General features: G+C 47.0%; 1 protein-coding gene and 2 long non-coding RNA genes across 3 annotated transcripts in view; 1 reads left to right on the forward strand and 2 right to left on the reverse strand.

Annotated features, from left to right (window-relative positions):
• The window catches only part of LOC144132741 (uncharacterized), a 646,537-nt gene that overhangs the window by 594,745 nt on the left and 30,327 nt on the right, over positions 1 to 21,465 (reverse strand). The window lies entirely within an intron of this gene.
• On the forward strand, positions 867 to 21,075 carry LOC144132749 (uncharacterized). Its single transcript, XR_013314926.1, has 4 exons — positions 867 to 1,376; positions 4,072 to 4,106; positions 13,703 to 13,896; positions 20,226 to 21,075. It is a non-coding gene; the product is annotated as an uncharacterized LOC144132749 (long non-coding RNA).
• LOC144135071 (uncharacterized) lies at positions 9,260 to 11,847 on the reverse strand. Its single transcript, XR_013315365.1, has 3 exons — positions 11,576 to 11,847; positions 10,732 to 10,825; positions 9,260 to 9,470 (listed from the first exon to the last, which is right to left on the reverse strand). It is a non-coding gene; the product is annotated as an uncharacterized LOC144135071 (long non-coding RNA).

A 21,465-nucleotide genomic window follows, 5' to 3' on the forward strand; every position in this document is an offset into this window, starting at 1 on the left:
AAACACCCAAAGAAAGGCAGGCTCGATATTTGCAGTCCTGATTGCTTTCTTTTTTTCTCTCTCTTCAGCTATGCAAGTAACGCCTCGCCCTTAGCTCTGCCTCCGCCGCGGTGGCAGAGTGGTTAGAGCGCTCGGCTACTGACCTGGAGTACCCGGGCTCGAAACCGACCGCGATTCGAATGAGGCGAAGTCAGCGAAGTGCAAAGGCGCGCCCGTGTGCTGTGCGATGTCAGTGCACGTTAAAGATCCCCAGGCGGTCTCCCCCCACCCGTGCAACAGCTGGCTGTTGCACGGGTCAGCAAAAGCAGCAGCATCCTTTCTTCTCCCAGCCCCTCCTTTATCCCTTCCCTTCAGGTGTGGTTGATCAGGTGTCCGCCGAGATGTGAGATAGATACTGCACCATTTCCTTCCTCCAAAAACCAAGTTCCAATTTTTAGGTCCGCTCGATTCTCCTGCACTCCCTGCACCAGTTCTGTGTAAAGTTCCGCAGCGGTGCCGCGAGCGTGCAGCGCCAGTTCCAGCAGTTCAAGTTTTGGAAGTAAGCAGCACTTGAACTGCTGGAACTGGCGCTGCACGCTCGCGGCACCGCTGCGAAACTTTACAGAACTAGTGCAGGGAGTGCAGGCGAATCGAACAGACTTTGCAGCTGCACCATTTCGGCACCGACCACTGAGGAGGCGCAACACTTTTCCTGCACTCTCATGAACTAGACCTGCACAACGTCTGCACTTTTTTGAAACGAATGGCATCGTGCAAACGGCGCATCTTGCACCGCTGAAACGAATGGCGAAGTGCAGCACCGCGAGAACCAGTTCATGTAGTGCAGGCGAATCGAACGGACCTTTTTACTTTTGGACGCACGAGAGGCGGAGGATGAGGAGTGAATGAAACAGGAGAGGTCTGCCGGTGCCAGGCCGCGCCTCCTCAGCAAGATGGCCGCCCGCGAAGCGGAGTGAAATATCAGGCCTTGTAGGTGGTAGCTGTGCCGAGAAACACATAATATTGGCCGCGTGTGACTATTACGAGTGTTGACAGCGACTTCGAGCTTCACCGTGTGCAACAGCGGCAAGCGGCAGTTTCCCCAGAGTTGTTTTGTCGCCGTCTACACCGAGTTGACCGAGCGGCCTTCAAACCAACGCTGTCTACGCAAGACGTAACAGTGCCGGTGTCGCGAAGTGCTATTTGGAGCCGTTTGTGATAGTTTCAAGTGTTCTTTATTCGCGCGACGATATTCACGAACAGCAGCAATAAGTAGCTCCCCAGAGTGAATTTCCTGCGCATACAGTAAGCTTCACAGCGCAGTAATGAGTATCAGTGTAGTGAAAGTGCAGTCGGAACGAGTGCTTTTGCGTCAGTCGGTGATATCGCCTGCAAGTGTAAGTACGTTGAAAAGCTTACTACGCACGCCTCGTTTTCCGAATGCTGAAATGAACTTAGAGCTGTACAGCAGATCCTGGTTCGGGTGCACGCGTGTGCACTGAGTTTGATAACCGCCGTGAGTGCGACGGGGCCATTCTTGTGTTTTGCGTATGCGAAGCGAGCTAGGCTGCACAGCCGTTGAGCTGCTTTCTGCCGGGACTACACAAGCGTCGCCAGCATTCTGCGGCATTGTTCTCCATAAAACGCAATTTGCGACTATAAGTGGACGAGAATCGGCGTATTCAGCATGGTATTATTATTATTATTACTATGAGCGGCCGGATTACGATGGTATGCAAGCGGCACTTTGTAATCTGTGTGAGAACATCGGTATGCACAGCAGCTCTCACATCTGGAGCTTCTTTTTTTATTTACTGCAGGCTGCGAGGACCCATATCTGCAATAAATATTTGCATGACAAATTGAATTAATCCGACTTCCCCTGCATGTGATATCACATGGTCTGAGCCAAAGTAGTAGTGTTAAGTTTGGGTTGTAACATATGTTATCACCAGATCAGGAACACTTATGTAGGAACAAAAACCATTGTCACAACTCATTCACCGGTGTTTCACAATGCACAAGTCTCTAATATGTACCTACTAGTGCAGCTCTTTTTCATGAACATTCCATTTTATCTGTTGCAAAAAAAAGGAAAAAGGCCACAGCAGATGCTTTCACTTCTCAAAGCAAGCAACCCATATGAAATTGTGCCTTATTAATACGAACACATTGGTTCTGGATCAGAACTGTACATACACAGTTTTCCTTAAAGCGAATTGTAATTAAAAATGAACAGCATTTTCATGACAAGTCAATTGAAGCGATTACTATTTATTTTTTGCTTAGCAGAAAGGAGTGAAGTTGGATTTTTGACAAATGCTTTCAATATTAAGTGTATTATCGTGGTTGCCATGGCCATTGGTGAAATGCAGCGATCTCGAAGTGCTCCATGAGCCATGACAGTCGGGATAGAAACTGTGCCCTTTGAATCAGCACCTGATTCCATATTTGTGATTGTTTTCACTGCACTGCTCTCGGCAAGGGGCTCAACAACTTCGCTTTATTTGTGTCGAGCAGCTGTTAACTAGCGCTTCCTAAGTAGGCATTACCAGCTGGTGTGAGCCATTCTCAAAGCCTTTAGAAGCATATGTCACCAATGCACATGCACACATGCATCTGCTGCGTTCATGTACCTGCAACTGCTTGCAGTGAACATTATTTGCCTGCTGGATGAAGGCAATGGGGGGTCTATGAGAATGAATTTGTCAGAAATGTAGAATGCTTCTAGATTTCCTTCGCCTTCTTTGCATTTGCTGCATTCCTAAATCTGTTTGCTTGAATGTAGATGCTTGTTTGCACCTTCCACAATGCTTAGCTATCGGTTTCTTGGGACACACATTTGTTTACATTTGTCGTATGGTCGTGACGGGGCCATATTTATGCATATTGTCAAACCACGTTAACGAGGTTTATTTTGATTTTTCAAAATGTGCTATGCGCTACTGCACTGTAGTTGCCCCTGCAATTCTGACGTTGAGCTATTTCTGAAAGTACTACAGTGCCGGTGCAGCCATTGGCCTGTCGAGGCTGAGATCACATTTAATTTCAACCCATTTTCTTACTGATTGGATTGTATTTGCAGATTCCCTGCTTTGCACCTGGGTCAAGTTCTCCTTGTGCCCGACATGCGAGTGGTTTTTTTCTTCTTGCCGTGTGCTCTGTTTAAGAAACATTAAATTAGCATTGCAAGTAAAGATCTGTAAAATTATAACAAAAAGGTTATACTGTCAGCAAGTGGCTTAATTAATTTGTGCAGTGAACAAAGTGTGTCAGGAAATGAGTCGCCGAGCCTTTCGGTGGCAATGATTTTGACGCCAGAAAGAGAAGTGCTTTGTCAGTCAGAAAGTGCAAGCGGAGAGAGTCAGCATGCCTGGCAGTTCAAGGTTTAACAACAACTGCACGCTATGCTGCAAGTGGTATGAGGGCAATTCCACGATGCAACAGCCATATGATTCAGTTTGTATTTCTCGCCAAACAATTCTAACAAGCCTTGTGCTGTGTTATAGTATCTGGTTACCGCAGTTCAGACATTCGCATTGCAGTCCATATTACACGACAGAAATATCCAGGTCCCAATGGGCCTTGTGCACTTAAACCCTGTCAGTTGTCCAAACAGCAAGTTTCCATGTTAACAAGGCATGCATGCTTTGATAAAGTTTCATCCCCAGAAAAACTGTCTGTAATTCAAGCCATCATATTACATGCTGGATATTGGCAAGACATGCCTGCAAGCTGCAGAATGTGGTAAATTTTTTTTTTTCTGATAATGTCACAAGCACAAAATCATTGCTCCATTTCTATGACTAGCATGGGTTCCTAATCATGAAAGACACTATGTACTCTCACAAGGTTAAAATTCTGCTGTGGCCCATTAAATTGTTCCTTCCAGATCAGTACGCTTTTGAAAAGCATTCCTTGATAGCCAACTTTTCGTTCTTCATGACACACACTTGCACCTTAATCTCTTTCAGAAAGCATGCGATCAAATCGTTTATAGAATAATTCCTTGCATCGTACTGTTCTGAGCGGGATTTAAGTGATCCTAGCCAGCTAACAGCAGTTGGCCCATGCTAACTCTTACTCTTCCAGCCTTTCTTCTTTTGGAATCTCGGGCAACCGCAAAGGTATTGTACATGGCGCTTCCCTTTTTCTTACATTCATTAATGACCTTCCTTTCACTGTTTCATTTAACTAGCCTTCATTGATTGCTATATGGTCTGCCATCCCACTAACAATACCAACATTCCAGCCCTCCAGAACAACCGTCTCTGTGCTCGAGAATGGCCTATTTGCCAGTGTTAATAGTACTGCATTAATAGTTTTTACTATCAGCCATACCTGTCTCCATTACGAGCTGATATGTGTCAGTATTTCCTTTGTGCTTGTATCCTACCCTGTTTCAAGCGAAGCAACACTGAGCCTTCCATTATGTGATCTGGTTAAAATGCTAGGTGCGCATGTTTATGTATGTGCACTTTTATCTACGTGTGTCATTTGATGCTTATCCTCATCTGAAATGGCAAGCCAGGTATGATATGGGGCCAGCATTTACAGTGTTTATAAAAGGGTGCCTCCTTCGCCTCTATAATAAATCTAAATTTCACATACAGTTCTGTCGTCATGAATGGAGTCAGATTACAGCGGCAGTGATTTTCTTACATTGACGGCAGTGAAACGCATGGAAAGGCACAAACCTGTACTCAATATTAATTTATTCATTAGAGTTGCTGTTTTCCTTACATTAGACACACGAGTTTTTTCAAAAAGAGTCCTAAGGAGGATTATCATTTTGGTGCCTTATTTTGAAAAAGAAGGCCACAGAACAAGACATTTGTTTACGTAATACATGCAGCCCTTCTATATGACAGCATACACTCCCTGTATGAAGCCGAAAAGTAGGCATAGCCTAGGCAAAGATCTTCAAGCAGCTTAGGTTAACGACAAAGTCATTTTAACGTAAGGTATGCCTAAAAGGCACTTCGTCAGTTTGAAAACCAAACTGTCGCTGAAATATGCTTTACTTGGCAGAAGATTCTGCTAATAAGCAACAGCTTGCATGTTCCAAAATATTATACAATGACAAGTGCCGCAGACAATGCTCACTTTTATCTGCTATTTTGGGAACCAGAATCACTGTTACGATCTCTCATTTTTTTTCTGGTCAGAAAAAACTCTTAAACATTACTGTAAAGCTATATGAGAGCTAGGATATATGCATGTATTCCCTACACACACTTAAATGCTTATTTTTTATTTCACTGTATTTTGCAACAACACAGCTTTCACCCTGTATATATATTTTTACAAATTCTGCTTGAGATATAATCACTATGCAGGGTCAGTGTATCTGGTTTCCGTGAATAAGTATTCTTTCCCAACCTCAACTAGGAGCAGTCCAGATGGAAGCCTTTTTACCAACTCCCACATGAAGTTATGTTTGCACTGAAGGTAAAAGGCATGAATGGCCTTTTACTAAGTACTAAGCAACCACTTTGTTTTAATTAACATGGGCACTTTCAGAATTTTTTGGAGTTGTACAGACAACATGCCAGTTTGTTTCTGCGAGTGTCACCATTGACTGGCTCTGAGCATAACTCTCCAGGCTTGTTTGCACTACTGCATTCCAGCTTGTGCAGTTCTCATTGCAATACAAGCTAAGGAATGACTACTAAAATAAATCTGGTCTCTCGCTGTCACTGTGCAAAAAACAAAGCTGTGCATTTCAGTGCTTTGATAGATGGCTTGGCCCCTTTAATTGTCACCACGCTGTGCTATTTCAATTTTGGGTTTTCCAATGGGGTGAATGAAATTACAGAGAAATCAGTACTGTTGCATGGTCACTCTTCTGTGAAATGCAGAACTGCTGCAGTTACAACTGATTTTCCGTATCCCAAATCACTGGGAATGTCATAATTTTATCATGTATTTGGGTTCGTAGTCGACAGCAGTGTGCTAAAATATGGCATTTTTAATGCATGCATAATGCAGACACACACATCTTATTTCGATGAATAGATAAGTGTCTGTTGCAATAACAGTGAAGTGGGGAGACAGCAAGGAGGCCTGTTTACTTGAAAGTGAAAACCAACGTTTATAGATGACAACAAAAGTGTGCACGGATTATTGAAAAAGCTACAAAATAAAGGCAGTTATAACACATGTGAAAAGACTCTAGTGTGCTAGTTTGAATAGCTGATGATTTAATCTGTGCCTGATCTCAGCTATGTGAACTTCCCTGTTATAATTACAAACGATGGAATATGTACTGCTAACCTAGCTTGTTCTAGTGCCGTATCCTTGGCTCCGAGAATTCGCGATACGAATCGCGTCGTCGTTCTGAAATAGTTATTGCACGTTTGGGTATAGCGTAACTTTCAATGGGGGCACGTACTCTTCAAATAGACTCGGTCTGTGCGCACGACGTCGTGATCTTGAACCGGAAAAGGTATGCACACAGCCTACATGCCGCCTGGCTTAGGGTGGTGACATCTCTCCCAGTGTTGCCGAAAACGGCCGCTAAACATGACGGGCAGCCATGTTGTTCCCCTTGAAGAGAGCATCCCCGGCTTTCAGTGGAGTGGTCGCTGGGGCGATCTACAACATTAGTTTATATTCTAGTTTATCGGCGTTTCTTTCGAAGTTAGTACCAACAGATGACGCCGTTCCGACGACATAGAGCAGTTCTCAGCGACGGTGCATTACACTCCGAACGGGTCTCTCCTCTGCGCGCGTCATCACGCCAAAAGGCAGCGCTTATCAATTACGTAAAAAGGGTTCCTCCTCACGATGAGCACTAACCGAGCTTAGGTGTTGGGAGTTCAGAATTTAATGTTATGACTGTAATCAAAAGATTACGCAGGCCCACTTTTTAATGCTTATCAATTACTTGGTTCATGCGCGGCCTGTACAGAATGTGGCCGTAGTGGCTGTGTAGCTTATGTCGGGCATAATCGCCGCAAGTGTTCTATCGTTGGATAGCTTATGTCGAGTATAATTGCACCGGACTAATTGCAGGTCTCAATTAATTACCGGTAATTAGTTAATTGTAATGTAATTGAAATTTACGCTACATCACTAAGTCGCTGGATAGCTTATGTTGAGTACAATTGCACTGAACTAATCTTGTCTTACCGACCATTAATTAGATAACCGTGATTAAAAATCAATCGTTATGCTCCATCATCAAGCTATATATCGTTGGATAGCTTATGTCGAGTATAATTCCACCGGAGTAATCGCAGGTCTTAATTACCATTAATTAGTTATTTGATTTAAAATTGAACCTAATGCTATAGCATCGTCATATATCGTTGAAAGGTCTCGATGAGTAGAATCGAAAATGGAACGGTAAACCGAGCTAACGCTGGTCTATTTAGGTTCAAAATAAAACCACGCAACAGAAGCAAAACAGTAGCACCTAATGCTTATGCATTCACAGCACGGGAAGAGACTTAAGTGCCCCAGTAGTTCTATTACCGACATCACAATGGCATTTGCGTGTGCAATGTACCATTAGTTTGTGCATTTTGCTCTTCTGTGAGCAATTACACATGCTCTACGCAATGAGCTATGCAACCCCATACTAGCACACTGTAGCTTCAGCAAAAGGTATAAACATACTTAAAAAAATTTAGGGAATCTTGAGGCTGATGTTAACAAATTAAGATCGAGTGTTGTAAGCGTCTTAGTTTTGTACAGATTGCCATTAAGTTAACATTAAAGCAGTGCTTCATTTCACATTGCCTACCATTTTTCCACGTGTGCTGAGAAACTAACTTACACAGGGTGTTCAGTAGGAGGCTCAAATGTTCAGAGTGTAACATAAGACTTGCTGGAATGGAATCAGAGAAAGAGGAGCTATACAAACAATGGGACAAGTGAGAAAACCTAAAATCAAGAAACCAAATGACATTTTCAGACGCCTTCGTGTAAACATTCAAGAAGCTTCATTTATTGCTGACACACTTCTCGCAACTGTCAAAAAAGGGGAGGTGCTCATATACTTTCTCAAGCAAACTGACAGAATATATAAGCATCTGCAGCCAGCTAAAGTGCATATGAAATTACATTCTTCCATTATCAGCATCTGTGAAACCAGTGAAATTTTTGTACACATATCAGTCACTCCTGTAAAACATATCTGGTGCGCACACTAATGGTGTAATTGCAAACAGGCTTATTATTTTTAAACACTGACCGAAGTAAAGCAGCTTCGTTGCTCAATGAACACTTCTACATAAAACAAAATATACTGATAGCCATGAACAAATTGCATGAGTGCAGTACAGAGGACACAATAAATGGGCTAAATTAGCAGGACTAGTAATGCAAACAACCCAAATGATAATGAGAAACACCACGGCAACTCTGTGGGAGCGTATGTTTTACAGCCCCTAAATAATGCAAGGCATGGTAGTGATGCTCCAGCCACAAAAATAAGACTGTTACGCACTTCACAAAAGACTTGAAACAGTGGTTTACACATTTGCATCTAGTTCCAACACTTGCTCCTAAAAACTTCACCTTTGATGAACACAGTGGCACGCACTGTAAATCAGTTTGCTATTTCCAAATGCTGACTGAAGCAAAGCAGCTTCATTTGTTAGTGCACACAATTTGCAAGCAACAGCTTGCTACAGAGAGGTGACATAAAAATATGCTTAAAGACGTGAACAATTTACAGGTGAGCAAAGTACACACGACATACACAGTGAAAGTGTCAGAGTGCTATATTCGGATACAGCCCAAGGAAGTAGTGGCAGATGCCCCCCGACCGTTTCCCTTCGTAGTTTTCACCGTCAAAGCCCTTCTCTGGTCGTGTTTGAGGAACGGTAATTGTTCCAAGGTTATCATTTTTTGTTGTGGCGACTGTGACTTCTTTACAAGACTGTGCAGTTTTCTCTTTGTTTGCTCGTGAAGCCTCTGTAGGTTTCTGTACTTTTGGGCCAAGTCCTTATTTCTCTTTCTCAGCTCAGCATTCTGTCTTTGAAGAGACAAGTCAGTTGAAGCCGTACTTGAACCAAGTGTGAATGCAGCTTGAGGTATTTCTTTACTTGATCGCTCATTACTATGCTGTGACCTTTCAGCGCTTAAGGATTCGGCCTCCATGGGTGAAGCTGCGGGCAGAGGAAGTCGACTTGCATCAGTGGAATCTTCCCCACTGGCTTTATCTGTTCTCAGAAAGGAATGGGCAACGCTGTCTGCATAGATAACAGTGTCGACAGCTTTGGGCGGCAGCAAGGTGGTTGTTAAAGGTAGATCATACCCTGGTACCTGAGCACATTGTAGTGGACTGACAGTGTCCTGGGAACTCATGCTGTCACTCACAGCCGAGTCTTGTGTTTGTTCGGCTGTTGATGCGAAGACAGGCTCTAGAGCAGCACTACCACATGGTTCATTTCCAGTGGGGTCAAATACTGGGCTTTGCGTTGGCGTCGCCGGACGAAAGCAAGACCGCTTCTTCGGAGGCTTCCGGTGTTTCGGGATGGCTGAAATAAAAAATTCAGTAAGTAGGGTAGCACTACACTCAAGAACTGCAGAAATTCTGCATTTACAGAAGAGCAACCTAGTACCTGCATAAAACTTCCAAATAAACTTCAGGAGTAGTAATATCAGTTGGGTTTTAAGATCCCAAAGCTGTACTGGGGGGCTTTAGATTTTTTACCGCCAGTGCATATTTAACAGCGTCGGAAAGCATGCTACGACTGGCAATGATTCAGTCGTGCAAAATTGTGCTCAACAGCAGGTTGTGTTAGCAGCTGAGGTACCATTGATGCATCTAGAATTACTAATCGTCCTGAATTTTGCCATTTTAGCATCTGTGCCAGGTGACATAGAACAAATGAGACAGCACAGAATGCAGTCTGCTATAGGATATTTGTTTGATTCTAGACGCCCCCTTTCTCGCAGGCGTCGGGTGAATTATAAAGAAAAAACGATGCTATACAAAGTATAAACACACTATAGGTGGCCTTGTGCTCTTTGAATACAAGGCTATATCTGTGTGTTACGTTTTGGATCTTAGTATCATATATATGAGTGCATGTAATGTGTAGAGAAGATAAACAGTAGTCCCTTAGAGAAGCAGTGGGTGTTCAAGAAAAGCAAATATAGTAGGGGTAGGCAGAGAGTTAGGTGGCAAAAGTTTTGTTTAGTGCCATACTTTATACCTTTATGGCTTACACGGAAGATTTCAATTGCCATTCATTCATTTTTTTTTCAATCTACAGTGAAAAATGAGCCAGGGGTAATGCAGAAGCCGTTAAAACACGGCTTAAGGTTATTTTATGTTTGAAGGTGCTGTTCGAATGCATGATCCTACAATAACGTGCAATATACATATTTTTTTTATGCCCGCGATTTAGTTTTACAAGAAATGAATTGCATGGATCCCAAGAAATTTCTAGCTAGAGATCTAGATGCTGATGCAAACATGCGCTGTAGGAATGCTTGGATATAAAAGCCACATCAATAGACCAAGAAGTTAGTGTGGATAATGTGGCCACAGATGGCACAGGAACCGGTTAAAGGGAAGTCAGTAGGATAGGCTTCGTCCTGCTATGGACGTTGAAATGCTGATGGTGATGAACCTTTCTTTGCAGCCTTCTAAAAGCAGATGAGCGCACATTTTTGAGCTTGCACAAAGCAACCACAGCACTACCGTATACGTGTAGACAAATTTCTTTGCAAACATTTCATATGAATGAGGCAGAGTTGTATCTAAGAGATGGATCAAAATTAGAAGCTTACCTCGATAAGTAAAAAGTGTGGGAACCGCATCTGGCCTTAGCTTCTTTAAGCCATCCTGTCTGTTTTGCTCGAAACTTGTTTCTTCAAAATGTGCCTGAAATGAATGGCAGCAAGTACTTCATAAGCATCAAGAAGTATATTCATACCTGCACATAACTGTGACAAATGCTGCAAACCGGAACATGACTAGCGTTACAACTACAGAGCTGTTTCTACCTGCTGTAATGTTTTCACATGCAGTCTTTTACCAGGCTATAGTGCCAAGCTAAAAAAACTGGATAAGGGCTTCCTAAAGGCTTCATATGCATGCCAGTAACCGGGCATATACAAAATGTGTTCTTTTAGTCTGATCTTGGGTTTCCAATCTTTTTCTACCGAATAGCGTCGTACAGCAGAACGGTGCCTAGATAACCTGACCTGACTGAAAATAAGTTCCTCCGACCACAGCGCTCAGGAAACAGCAAACGCGTACAATGTCAGAGAGATGTAGAAGTTTATTTTCACTACCTCAGTCATGTTCTCTGACATGAGTCTTGGCGCATGTATTACAGCGCAAACAAGGAAGCGGGCGCCAATATATCGTGAGTGCACTCGCGTGAGAATTAGTCAGCGAGGGCGAATGCGGACCGTTGCTTCTCGCCCTTGGTGCTCGAGACACGCCGCCAGCGCATCTAAAAACTAACGAGAAGATTGCACCCACGCCCGCAATGCGTAGCCTGTTATCAAACCCACGCCGCGCACGCCGTTCGAGGCGGCCGTGGTTTAATTATCGTAAACGTGAAGCACAGTACACCAAACATGGCAAGCGAGCAGGTAACAAAAGAGAAAAAGGTACGGTACTCACAGAACATATGCGAGAAGCAGCAGTGGGTTCCCAGCAGTCTCGCTTTACTTGTGCCAGCCAACGTTTTCTTCGGTTGGAGTCAGCCGGGAAACGAAACATCCGTGTGCCCTTCCTGCAGTGGTTCGAGCACTGCGGAACGCAACACCCGGGCATTGCTGCTGCGTAAGCTTCCTGGCGCACTTAGTGCAACCACCGACAACATATGACTGTCCCACTCAACGATGAACGGCGATGAAGACGCAACTGCTGCAGCAGCTAATGCGCGCCTATGCACGGCGGGGAACAAGATGGCGCGGCGTCTTCCCGTAACCATGACAACACACGCGCTGGCAACATGGGTCTTAGCGGGAGGCGGCATGTGCTGTGTCAAAGGAAGTCACCACACTAAGCCGGGAGGGGGCGCGACATGTAGGCTCCCTACACACGACGCGACCTTAGCGCCCTCAGCGGCGGCGCGCGCTCGAAGAATGTTCGGCTCGGTCGCCGCGACTACTCGATTAAAATCGGCGGCCGGACGTACTACTGCTTGGCGCGCCGTCGTGAGCTGCTGCTGGCGTTGCAATCTGCAAATAAAGCGATGTGCGGTGGCAATTCTTTTCCGCTTTTACGGGTGTACCCGAATTGCTGGCAGCGAGAATCGTGACAGTTGCGCTGAAAAGCACAACGCCGTGCTCGTGCCGTATTGCCCCGAATCAGAATTAACTGACATCCCTTTGCTGTTGAAGAATGTTTGGCTCGGTCGCCGCAACGCCGTGCTCGTGCCGTATTGCTCAAAATGAGAACTGACACGCCTTACAACAGCAATATACCCCGACCCTAATCGTCGTCGGGCTGACTCGCGCGCGGGACACGATCTTAGGTTGGTGCGCCTTATCAGAATTAACTGCAGTCATAGACTGTACGACAGCAGCTTATAACTGTTTTTCTAGCAGTGCTACATTCTCTGTTCGGCGAAGTGGCTGCCTGCCTGGAATCGTGGAGCCGTGTGAAGTACGCGTACTGATACTTTACAAGTTTTGAAGACTGTCACATAAGTTCTAGTAGTTCGCAATGAAAAAGCATAGGCATGCGAGGAAACAGTGGTAAAGTAGAACTACAATTTTCTGGCAATTTATCAGAAGAAACAACAATAATTATTTCTTTCCATTAAGTAAAAGTGCAGTGTGTGGCATAAGTCGTAACCGAAACTCCTGTACGTGCCCGGCGGGTCCAAACTCAATTTGCACGTATCCGGCACTCGTAGGTCCGCTATTGCTGCGGCCGAATATGTTTGCAAGGGAAAATTCGATGTGCACAAGGAAGCGGGCGACCATCACGGCGCTGACCGCACCCGCGATCGATAAGTGTATATCGCCACCATGGGCAGCGGTGGCGGCGCACAACGCCGAGCCGTCCGGCCGCCGATTTGAATAACGTGACTACGACGTGAAAGCAATATTCGTGACCGTCTGTGAGCCATGTTTGGCGCCGTAGTAGGGGACACGGGCTCGACAGCCGAACCCGAACAGTCTTCGTCGAGCACGCGCCGCCACCGCCGCTGAGGGCGCTAAGGTCGCGTCGTGCGCATACCTTTTCCGGTTCAAGATCACGACGTCGTGCGCACAGACCGAGCTAGTCTAGGTGGTATTGGACCGAGTCCTTCGACTATTAGGGGACAAAAATCTTAGATCGTAATTAGAACGGTTGCATATATGGGCTGTCTTCAGCGGAATCTAGCCGACTAGCGGTCGAACGAGTTGTGTCACGATCGCGGTGTGATGCCTTTTTTTCATTCCATGAGGTAGAAATAGCGCAAACATTAATCGTTTCCCGCCACTCTGTTTTAGAACCTCGTCGGCGGTGCTGCAAAAATTAAGTTTGTTGCGACTTCGTTCGCAGACGTCAGGGTCGACCGCGTCAACTTCCATGGCTATCACAGCTGATCGCGCTTTTACCTGCTACGAAATATCTCACAGGTAAACATGTCTCGGGTGAACGACAATATCAGCGTGTTTTTAATGGCGCAGCATGCTGAACTTCTTCGAGCAAATTCTCATCTGCTGAACTGCCTAGAGCGAGCTCATTTAAACTTCATCGAACACCAAGATCAACTCATTGTCTCATCTGAATCACAAACCACCTTTGCAGGCTGAGTGTTCGAAACTGGTTTTGCCCCCCGTGGGGTGCAGCGGGGTTTGCGGAGCCTCTTCCAAGCACACACCCCTGAGGAAGCCGGGGGACGCTTGCGTCCATTTTGTGCCGGTGGGTGGCCGCCGGTGGGTTTCGAACCAACAACCTTCCGCAGCCGAGGCGGACGCCCAAGCCACTAGACCACGACTGCGGTACGCTGAGATATCTTCGTGTTTTGCTACGGCGCATGCTCGTGCTGCCGCACGGGCGGCACTGACGAGCGCGCAAATCAGAATAACGCCGGAGTTGTCCGCTCGGCCGCATGCAGCAAACTTGATCGTACAGCACCTCATGCGCCTCGCGCCTTCAATAGCGCCAAAGATTCTTTTTGCTGCGAATTTAAAAGACAAAAAGAGCCAGAATAAAATGTGAACAGAATAAGAGGCGTGAAATTCTCCAGTTCTTGGCTCGGTTGCATTGTACGCTCGTTTTTGCTTAGAAGAAAAAAAAAACCGTAGGACAAGATGGAGGACACAGGACGGGCGCTGCTCGTTTTTGCTTAGAAGAAAAAAAAAAGAACCGTACCTTGGATGATGCCACAGTTAGAGCAAACAGCAGGCTCTTCCATTCCCTTCAACTCTCTGCTCACTCACCAACTAGAGAATACAACGTAATTTATCTACATCTAAGTATACAATCACGGACGTGCGCGCTCTAGCCCGGCTGTGGTACTACAACGCGGCGGCGAGAGCGGCCAGAATCTGTTGCCCCGGGAAGATCCCGCCGAATTACCTAGCGGACCGTATTCTTCCGCCGGAAAAAAAAAAGCCCCCGAATCTCGTCAGCCAATAGGAAGGCGAGTACGAAGGCCGGCGACAAACATGGCGGCGCATTCGGTGCGGGATGCCTCGCTTCGGACTGAATCCGTCGCTGTTACTGCCTTTTTCAGCTCGTTCACTGGCCATAAAAGAGCCAGCGCTCTTCGATTTGTCTAATCTCGCCCATAAGAAAGCGTTTGAGTGATAAATTTGTTTTATTTTTTATTTTGGGTGAGGATTCTTTCCCTTTTAGGCTTAAGAGGGGCGTCGGTTTGTTGACAGCAATTTGGTTCCTCTCCTAACCACCAGATGGCGCCACTAGGCGTTTAAATGTTGAATGAAGAGACCCTGACAGTCGACAGATCTTATAAATACCTGGGCATAAATTTGTGTGCTGAGACTGACATGTTCAGATTGCACGAGGCCAAGGGCCGTCAATCTGCACTTCAAGCGCAATGCATCCTCCGACGTCGGTGCCTGTGGTGGTGCCACCAGTACACCATGGTCCGCGACCTCTGGAAGCTCGCGCACGTGCCAGGACTCACATTCGCCAACGCAGTGGTCTGCCTCCCATCAGCCACCAGAAATTGGTTAGAGCGCAAACAGAGGTCGGCCGCATTTCAGCCAATGCAGCCATTCAAGGCGACCTGGGATGGTCTAGTTTTGAGGCAAGGGAGGAATGCAGCAAGCTGGAGTACCGCGGTCGACTGCAGTTCATGAGCCGCAACCGATGGGCAAGGCGGGTCTTCGAATACCTCACTGCGACATGCCTACGCACTACATGGTTGAAGCGCCTCCACAAGATAGAAGGCAAGTATGGACTTTTCCAGACACCCATAAGTGCCGAATCAGCAACGGCATGGAAACAGGAGGCAAGGAGACGGGTCCAGGAAAAAGAGAATCGCCAATGGCTGCAGGCGCTCGCGGAAAAACCGACACTGGCTGTGTACCGCGAGTGCAAAAACAGCATCGGACCCGAAAAGATTTTTGACAACGGCCTAGGTAGCGCATTGCTGTTTGAGGCCCGTGCCGGAGCGCTGCGAACACTGGTGTACCGCCGTCGCTTCGATGCAACACCAGAAGCACAGGCAGCAATATGCCGAGCGTGTGGCGACGCGGAGGAGACCATCGAGCACCTGGTGATGTCGTGCCAGAGACTCCATCCGATGCCGACAGAGGGCACCACATTCCCACAGGCGCTCGGGTTTCACGGTCCTGCAGTGGACGACGGAGACAGCTCCAAGGTCGAGAGCGAGGGGGTGCTGCGAACCAAGCGTCGACTACCACTTTGGTGGAGCACTGTCTAAAAGCGCGAAACCGCAGAGTCGGAAGTGAACGAGGTCGATGAGCGAACCCCCCACCTCCTGACTTTAGCCTTTGCGTTATTTTTGTTTTTTTCCTTTTTTGTGCGTTTTATCTTTCTTTCTCTCCTTGTGCACTTCCATCTTCTTGTTTCTTTTTTTTTGGTCCGGGTGCCCAACCTAGTGGTGCCCACCCGTTACAAAGGGAAAGGCCTCAAGTATCTATCTATCTAAAGAGAATGTTAGAAATTGCATAACGTCAGACAAAATAGCTGCATTTAGCGTACGTAAGCGTGCATACGGTTATGGTACGTAGACAAGATTAACCTGTTGCCATATCGGTGTATGCCGTGAGCAGACAACGCACGGACGATGAGCGGAGACGCGGTGGCCGGGAAGTGTAAACGATGCAGCTTTTCGGCGGCCGCGGATTTCGCTTGCTCTCGCCACCGAATGACCAAGTGTGAACGCGCCAGGATCGACAAGCTGCGAGTCGCCTGCCCCGACGAAACCGGTCGCGCTCTCGGCCGCCGGTGACCTTTCGTCCCTTCGCGGAACCACGCCGCGCCTCACTCCCGCTATCCCTAACGCGACAGCCCACTATGGCGGGCCCGTCCACGGACCTGGGACCACCCCAGGATTTCGACATCTCCAGACTCCGATATGGGCTCGCAAATTCGAGGATTTTTCCCAGAATCTACCCCCCTCACTTCAATGTCCGGCGCTGACGAGCTCCCTCCCCGGCAAAGGGCCAGGGATGGGAGTTGGCCGTTAAAAGAAGCTCCGGAGGGCAGCTAGAACCACCAGCATGAACACAAAATCCAACGTGAGTGCTCGTCAATACACTCCCCACAACGATCGAAGGCACCTCCCGGGTCGACCTCGTCTGTCGCCTCTACTCAAAGATGCGTATTCGCCCGAATAAAGGTCTCATTCTCTGTAAAGACACCCGTACTCTCAGAAGCCGTGGTTCGTTCATGTCAAAACCCACAATGGATCCAGGGAGGGTCCGCCCTCACTCTAATATCCTCATCATCAGCACGCCGTGCAAAAACTCGGCGGCAGAGTTCTGTAATATCGGTCGTTCCAGCGACGGTGGCGGCGCCACGCGGTCTCTTCCTGAAGCGGCGAGCCGGTGATCACTCCGCGCGGCGCGTGCAATCGCAGCGGTTAGGAGCGTAAGATTCGCATCAAAAATGAGCGTATTGTTATTCTACGATGTGCGAACATTCTAAACACGTTGTTTCCGCCAACACGTAAAGAGTTCAAAAAGCAGTGATTAAGTGCGTTCTACAGGTTGATAACGTGTTTGAGCCCAATGACCCGTCTGCTAGCGACGTACTCTGTTGATGCCACGACACCATGCCGTCAGTGCATTCCTATTCGGAGTTTTGTTCATGCGACCAACGTAGCGTATTACGTACAGCTGCATGAAAGCAGTGCTTTGAAGTATATTGGTTATATTTTAAGGAGGAAGTTTGTAGAAAACAAACATTTTAATCACGCTTCAATCCATTTTGGTCTGGATTAAACACGGCTTTCTGGTCACGACTTGACTGCAAAATGGCGATATGAATGGCAAGAACTCCACAATTGTACCTTCAGTTCTCGGACATAATGCGCAAAGTGGATGAATAACCGCATACGGTTCTTGGCAACTTTCGTCTGCTCGCTCGATCATAAAGCGCACACCCTGGCTGCCGTTTCAAACAACAGCTAACATTGTCTCTTCTTTTACCGCATATGTGGCCAACGTACGCTGCAGGTGGACTATAGTCGGATACAATTAAATCTGCAGTAAAGCTCCACCCACATTCAGCACCACCGAACAGAATTCCTCCGTGAGAAAATGGAGACCGCTGGTAAAACTTTTCTGTTTACCTAAACAAGCAGCCAATGACGAGTCAAAAATGTAGGCTCAATGGTTTTGACGTTTATGGCTTCATTGATACAACCCAACATTTAAAAAGTTGATTATGATCACTGTTGGAATTGGTAATTGCAGTTATATTATGCCACGGACCGTGGCCAGCATTACCAACTGCTTATTTTTTTGTTTTCAATTGTGTCTTTATAAGATCAGCGCGCAATAAATTTACTGTCGTGGACAAAAGAGGTATACTCCACGCAGCGGGAGCCGGAGCAAAGGAAAAGTGCATCGTAACCCCATCTACAGGCGGCATCTGCGATCTAGACAGCCAATGGGAGCCCTTTATTATCTGCAGGCACGTCGCTTGACTCGCTTCAATCTTTCGTGCTTTAGATGGCGTTACAATGCAGTTTTACGTTGCTGCGGCTCCCGCTACTTGGAGTATACCCCTTTTGTCCCCGCTAGTACATACCGTATTTATGCGGGTAAGGGCCGCGCTCGTGTAGGCACGAAATATGGCGTCAGACTGTTTGGATCGTTAAAGTAGTTTCTTTCTGCTTTCGGGTGAGTGCCGAAACAAGAAAGTGAACACGCAAAAAATTACACTTCAAAGTGTATGTCGCACTTTACTATGCTGAGTTCGCAAGTTTCGGACTTTTTGCGGCACTTGCAAACTAGCGATTCCATGCTTATATCGATAAAATTTAATTCGCGCCTGTAATGCAGCTAAACTTAAGCGTATACGGTACTATTGATACTGCTGCTTATCTAGACTCTAAAAATCGCACCAAAGTGCCACAACGCCAAGAACCCGCATCAACAGAGACGCACGCTATGGCATCGGCGCCATAACCGTCTTGTCCGCCATGTCGTGATGCCGCTGCGCCACCTATAGGAGCTGCATGGAATGACCAAAAGCACACTCAGAGGAGTCATCCACGGACTCCGGTTCACCGAAACCCAAGAGTCGCTCATGGCATCTCTGTAGGTGAGAGACACAAGAATCGAAATCCTACACGCCCGGATTCTCGGCTCCTCCACAACGGCCCTTCTCGCTTTCAGTGGACCATGTCTGCCTCGAATGGTCTACCAAGGAGCGAGGGAGTTTCTGTGCCATCCGCATCGTCCGGCGCGGGTTCTGCTCGACGTGCATGCAACCGGGCCACCGGCCCGACGTATGCCCCAACCCCGAAGTCAAGGTGTGCCGTCTCTGCGGTGCCATCGACCCGCCCGCGACACACAAATGCCAACCGGGTCTCTGCGGGGACAGGCGCGAGAGGATGCCTGAAAGCTGTGCGTCAACCTCCCGTCTCCTCCAACGCAGTCAACCCAGGGGCCGTGTTACGTAACTGTCACAAATTCCGTCAAAAGTAAAGTGGGTTCCAGTGCTATCGCCGAACACTGCATATCGAAGCAGCACGTTATCGACTGGGGCAAGGCACAAGTTCTTGCGGCCGAAAAGAGGAAATTCCCTCGTCTTTGCCTGGAACTTTGATTATACAAACGACCTGTCACACCTTGAACCTAAACCGCGGAAATCTGACAACTGCTTACGCACGCTCCCTGCGCCCCCTTTTCAAGCATACATAAGCTTGCGCACCCGCTTCTCGTTTTTTACTGTGAACAATTAAGGCTCCCGTACGTATGGGAGCCCAAACGTCTTTTGTGTGTTCTTTACATTGTTGTGGTCGGCATCTTCAATGTCACGTTTTATGGCGTTTGTATTGCCTTAAGTACGTATTGTATATATCTATTGCATATTTATAGAATAATGTGTATAATGATTACTGCATCTTATGCTTGAGTTTTAATAAAGAATGTTTTGGATACAACTATGCGTCTCCTCACGGGGATTAAACTTAGTGATGCAAACAAAGCCTATAGCTTCACACGGATCGACATCTGTGCTGTGTTGTCTTTTCTACATTCTTAATTGTTCGCCTTGAGTGCACCAAACTTTTTCCTTAAAGCCTAGCTTTTGCTGAAACCAGAATGCAGATTAATCACAAAGTGGACATATGTGTTGGTGTTTACAACAGCACGCGTTTCAAGCCAGTTTTGTTGTTTTCCTTATAATAATAACAATAATAATAATCTCGTTGATCGTTCTTCTTAATCTGGTGGAATTAAAATGAAACATGGCATATTTCCAGTAGCGTAGCAGGCGAAAGGGGGGGTCAGTATAGGCAAAGGGGGCCTGCATGCGCAATAGCCCAGGTCCCCCGTGCCATTTTTCTTAATCCGGTCCTTGGTCTGGTCCGTCGCCGCGCTCAACAGCGTGAATACCACTGTCGCCGCAGACAAGTTGCTGCCGTTCACGCTGACGAATGGCAAACCGATTTACACCGGGTAGTACAGGCCACCGTACGCGACGGCACAAGCGGAGGACATGGCCCTGCCGCCTTCACGTACGACCCACTTGGGAGGCAGCATGTGTACATACAGCACGCATTTAACGGGTATCGCTGAGTAATGCGCTTAACATAGCGCTGCAATTTTTAATGCGAAAGAATTACTAGTCTCATTACAAGCAGAGTGTGTTGTACTCGCAGATGGCACAGGAAATCCCAGCGATGGCAAGAAAAATAGGGCGACGTCATCAAGCGGCCGTACGACGCACACAGCAAGCCGAGCACCGCCACTTCAGAGGCTGCTGTAAGATCGCTTTTGCCGCCGGCCATACTTGGTCACGTGACCGTTCCGCCATCGCCGGCCTTCGGGCCTTCTTGTTTCGACGGCTGCTGCTGCGCTGGTGCCCTGTTGCAAGACGCTTTTCCGGACGGCCTCGCTCCAACTGTCGGACGGCCCAAAAACATCGTGCGAGTGCGCAAGCAGGTGTTGGCGCTGGAAAATGTTTGGTTGAACCACATTTACTCGATTCGATCTTTTGGTGTAGCGTTAAGACAGGAGACGGGCAGAGTGGGTCAGAGATCTAGCACGTGTTAATGACATCTTAGTCAAAATCTAGAGGAATGGGCTTGGGCAGGGCATGCGATTAGGAGGAGGGACAGGAAACGTAGCAGTGGGACAGCAGGAAGTTAGATGACATTACGAAGCTTTCAGGGATCAGGTGGCTGCAGCTGGCACAGGACAGGGCTAACAGGAGAGAGGTCTCAATTTGTTCTGCAGTGTGTGCATCCAGGCTGATGATGACGATACTCATTATAATTGATTAAATTGGTTGTCAAAATGAGGTGGCTATCAATGATTCAGTTTCAGCGTCATTTTAGTCACATGCACTAGTACTGAGGAGTCCTAAATGTACCTACAGAGATGTCGCAAAGGTGAAAAGAAAGAGTGCCACGCTGCATTTGCGCACCTCTTTTCCTAGCTGTGCTTTTTCCCGCGCTGCTTACTGGTTTGAAAAAAAAAAAAAAAGCAGCCAGATTGTGTTGCGAAAGTAGTTCTTGTTGGGAACACGCCTGCCACTTCGCATGTGCACTTGGTGGCACTCACGTAAATTGGTTTTCGAACATTTGCGCATGCTAGTAAAAGGGCACCGCGTACACCTTGTGAGTAAAGGCACTCACTTGTTAGGGAAATGACATTGGACTGATCTGACGAGTGCAAACACTTTCCTCTACTCTGTAGACATAGACATTAGAGCGAGACATTGCTCTAGATACCTCTTAATAACGGCACATATCAGACTTCCAATGCGGCCAGAAAGGATGCTCAAAATGCAGGCTTTCAATTTTTTCAACCGTCGGTATGACTCTGGGCAACAGGATAACTTAGTCGCACCAGTGGTGTACAAGTCTTCGAAAACTGTGGCCTTGTTTCCAACATGTC

Source organism: Amblyomma americanum, chromosome 5 (assembly GCF_052857255.1).
Source record: "Amblyomma americanum isolate KBUSLIRL-KWMA chromosome 5, ASM5285725v1, whole genome shotgun sequence".
In the NCBI taxonomy this organism is placed as follows: domain Eukaryota; kingdom Metazoa; phylum Arthropoda; class Arachnida; order Ixodida; family Ixodidae; genus Amblyomma; species Amblyomma americanum.